The sequence below is a fragment of the Triticum dicoccoides genome, chromosome 6B, assembly GCF_002162155.2.
Source record: "Triticum dicoccoides isolate Atlit2015 ecotype Zavitan chromosome 6B, WEW_v2.0, whole genome shotgun sequence".
Classification (NCBI taxonomy): Eukaryota; Viridiplantae; Streptophyta; class Magnoliopsida; order Poales; family Poaceae; genus Triticum; species Triticum dicoccoides.
In genome coordinates, this window is record NC_041391.1 from 685,769,102 (window position 1) to 685,773,188 (window position 4,087).

At 44.4% G+C, this 4,087-nt stretch overlaps 1 non-coding gene across 1 annotated transcript; it reads right to left on the reverse strand.

Moving 5' to 3' along the window:
- Positions 1-3,416: 3,416 nt before the first annotated feature.
- LOC119326860 lies at positions 3,417-3,577 on the reverse strand. The gene has a single exon (XR_005158225.1). It is a non-coding gene; the product is annotated as a U1 spliceosomal RNA (small nuclear RNA).
- Between the last annotated feature and the right edge of the window lie 510 nt (positions 3,578-4,087).

Consider the following 4,087-nt stretch of genomic DNA (forward strand, 5'->3'; position numbering starts at 1 on the left):
ACAAGGTATCGTATACCGACGATCGAATCTCGGGCAAGTACTATACCGCTAGACAAAGGGAATTGTATACGGGATCGATTGAGTCCTTGACATCGTGGTTCATCCAATGAGATCATCGTGGAACATGTGGGAGACAAAATGGGTATCTAGATCCCGCTGTTGGTTGTTGACCGGAGAACGTCTCGGTCATGTGTGCATGGTTCCCGAACCCGTAGGGTCTACACACTTAAGGTTCGATGACCCTAGGGTTATAAAGGAAGTTAGTATGTGGTTACCTAATGTTGTTCGGAGTCCCGGATGAGATCCCGGACGTCACGAGGAGTTCCGGAATGGTCTGGAGGTAAAGATTTATATATGGGAAGTCCTGTTTTGGTCACCGGAAAAGTTTTGGGTTTTATCGGTAACGTACCGGGACCACCGGGAGGGTCCCGGGGGTCCACCAAGTGGGGCCACCATCCCCGGAGGGCTGCATGGGCCAAGTGTGGGAGGGGACCATCCCCAGGTGGGCTGGTGCGCCCCCCACAAGGGCCCAAGGCGCCTAGGGTTTGGGGGAGGGGGTGCACCCACCTAACTTGGGGGGCAAGTTTCCCCTCTTCCCCCCCTTGGCCGCACCCTAGATGGGTTTGGGCTGGCCGCCGCCCCTAGGGGTGGAACCCTAGGTGGGGGCGCAGCCCTCCCTCTCCCCCTATATATACTTGAGGGTTTTGGGGCTGCCAATAGAGGAGTTTTGACCTTTCCCTGGCGCAGCCCTACCTCTCTCCCTTCTCCTCTCCCGCGGTGCTTGGCGAAGCCCTGCAGGATTGCCACGCTCCTCCACCACCACCACGCTGTTGTGCTGCTGCTGGATGGAGTCTTCCTCAACCTTTTCCTCTCTCCTTGCTGGATCAAGGCATGGGAGACGTCACCGGGCTGTATGTGTATTGAACGCGGAGGTGCCGTCCGTTCGGCACTAGGATCTCCAGTGATTTGAATCACGACGAGTATGACTCCTTCAACCCCGTTCTCTTGAATGCTTCCGCTTAGCGATCTACAAGGGTATGTAGATGCACTCTCCTTCCCCTTGTTGCTAGTCTCTCCATAGATAGATCTTGGTGACTCGTAGGAAAATTTTGAATTTCTGCTACGTTCCCCAACAATGACAAGCCATAGGGGCGCGCCCCTTGGAGGTCCTCTAACCCTAATCTTTGGCCTATAAATTCCCAAATATTCCCGAACCAACATAAGCGTCCACCAAAATACTTTTCCACAGTCGCAAGTCTCTGTTCCTGTGAGATCCCATCTTGGGGCCTTTTCCGGCAATCTGCCGGAGGGGGATTCGATCACGGAGGGCATCTACATCAACACTATCGCCCCTCTGATGATGCGTGAGTAGTTTACCACAGACCTACGGGTCCATAGCTAGTAGCGAGATGGATTTTTCTCTCTCTTTGATTTTCAACACAATGTTCTCCTCGATGTTCTTGGAGTTCTATCCGATGTAATACTTTTTTGCGGTGTGTTTGTCGAGATCCGATGAATTGTAGATTTATGATCAGATTATTTATGAATATTATTTGAATCTCATCTGAATTTTTATATGCATGATTTTATATCTTCGTATTTCTCTTCGAATTATCTGTTTGGTTTGACCAACTAAATTGGTACTTCTTGCAATGGGAGAGGTGCTTAGTTTTGGGTTCAATCTTGCGGTGTCCTCACACAGTGACATAGTAGGGGTAGCGAGGCACGTATTGTATTGTTGCCATCAAGAATAAAAATATGGGGTTTTCATCATATTGCTTAAGTTTATCCCTCTACATTATGTCATCTTACTTAAGGTGTTACTCTGTTCTTATGAACTTTATACTCTAGATGCATGTTGGATAGCGGTTGATGTGTGGAGTAATAGTAGTAGATGCAGGCAGGAATCGATCTACTTAACACGGACGTGATGCCTATATTCATAATCATTGCCTTGGATATCGTCATAACTTTGCGCTTTTGTATCAATTGCTCGACATTAATTTGTTCACCCACTGTGTAATTTTCTTTCAAGAGAGAAGCCTCTAGTGAAACCTATGGCCCCCGGGTCTATTTTCCATCATATATTTTTCAGATATATAAACCAAAAAACCCCAAAAATACATTGCTACAACTTATTTGTTTTTATTTTGTTTTACGTTTTAGAAATCGTTTATATCTATCCCTACCAGATCTCATCCTTGCAATTGATCATGAAGGGTTTCACAACCCCTTTATCGCGTTGGGTGCAACTGTTTGATTGTTTGTGTGGGTGCATAGATTGGAGACTTGCCTGTACCTTCTACTGGATTGATATCTTGGTTCTCTAACTGTGGGAAATACTTATCTTTATTTTGCCGCATCACTCTTTCCTCTTCAAGGGAAAAACCAACGCAAGCTCAAAAAGTAGCATCTCACATGATCTGGATCAATATTATGTAATTGTTGTGTGTTTGTTGGGATATGATAAATTGTCACTTTATGATCAGATTCTTTGATTGAATTATATAGAATCTTCTAAAGTTTCTTCGTGCATAATTAAGTAGCTATGTATGCTCTCCGATCTATTTGTTATCCTTGGCCAGGACTTACTCGTATTTGTTATAGTATTCTCTTCCTGGAAACAGGTGCCCCTGATCTGGATTTAGCTTAGCCTGTGAAACAGAGATGACCATGTCATATTAGCCATTCTCAAATATACGCAGGGAACTCGTTGGTGTAAAAAAATGATATACTAACCTAAAGTTATGTCTCCATGATAGACTGAATGGTTACACAACAATTCAGTTTGGATGCAGATGCAAACTTATTCTCAAGCGTTGAGTTTGAGCCTCAAGTTTCGGTATATGTGAATCAATTGTATCGATCTGTAATCGCAAATTTAGGAATAACCAATTTCTTGCTCAACCATGCAAGCTGTAGAAATATTTGATGCCAACAAACATCCAGTCTCACCATGCAAGCTGTTTCCTTTCAGCTTCTGAATTATTCAGGCTATAATTGCATGATGAGTGTTGAAAATTCCAATGCCTTGTTCTTGGAGGTAAACACTCTGCACATGTGAGTGAGCGTATGAAATTCAATTCCCACGATGTATCTCTTACAGCGACAAGGTCGAACTATGTGCACAATTGGTGCATTCGTTAGTATTCCTTTATCTAGTTAGTTCAAACTAGCAGTCAAACTGTACGCACTAAATTTGGTACAGTACTAAAAAATGTGCAGAAGCGGAGGGCAGGGCCTGAGAAAAACAAGTCTCCAGCATTATTTTGAAGACGTCATCACAATTCAGAGGATGTTTGCACTTTGCAAATTTATTGTTATTTGTAACACTGAGCAGCAAGATGCAAAATTTTAGTTTTGTATATGCAACGCAATGCAAGTGAATAAAAGCCAAATTTTAAATTTTATAGATTGGTAGGGCCGCGCGAACGCGTACCCCCTCTACCACAAATTACGATGTCCACTCTCCCACTTGAGGAGATGGTAGGTCAACGCGCTCACCAGGTGCAGTGTGAGCCATTAATCTAGGCCACGACCCTTCTTAATCGGCCGTCGACCCCGTCCAGGTAAGTATGTTGTAATGTTGCCCTGGTGCTAATTATATACTCATGCTCTCCCAACCTCCCTTGTTCGGCTCGCGAGGTGGTACTAAACCAAACCATAGCGCTGTGGTTCATTAGCCTTTTTTTGGGGGATGTGCTTCATTAGCCAGTTGTTGGGTACAAGCTCGCAGGCCTGATTACCCGTGAGGGTACTTGTGTTTCACAGGCCCGTGATTCTGCTTGGGGCCTGATTCCCTGTGTGGGGGCAATTGTGTTCGGCATGCCTAATTATGTTTGGGTGCAAGCTCGCTTGATTTTTTTTTCTCAACATAGGTACACGCTGCAAACGAGGAGATCAGAATGTCGCTGGAAAAAACCCTAAAAAAGGAACATCGCCGGAAAAAATGTAGTAATAATACTTTTTTTTTGTGGGAAGTAATAATATGCTACCTCTGCTCATTAATATAAGACATTTTTTTAGATTGAATGAATAGAGGGAGTACTGTTTTTTGTTCAAAACGGAGGCATAAGATTTGCCTCAT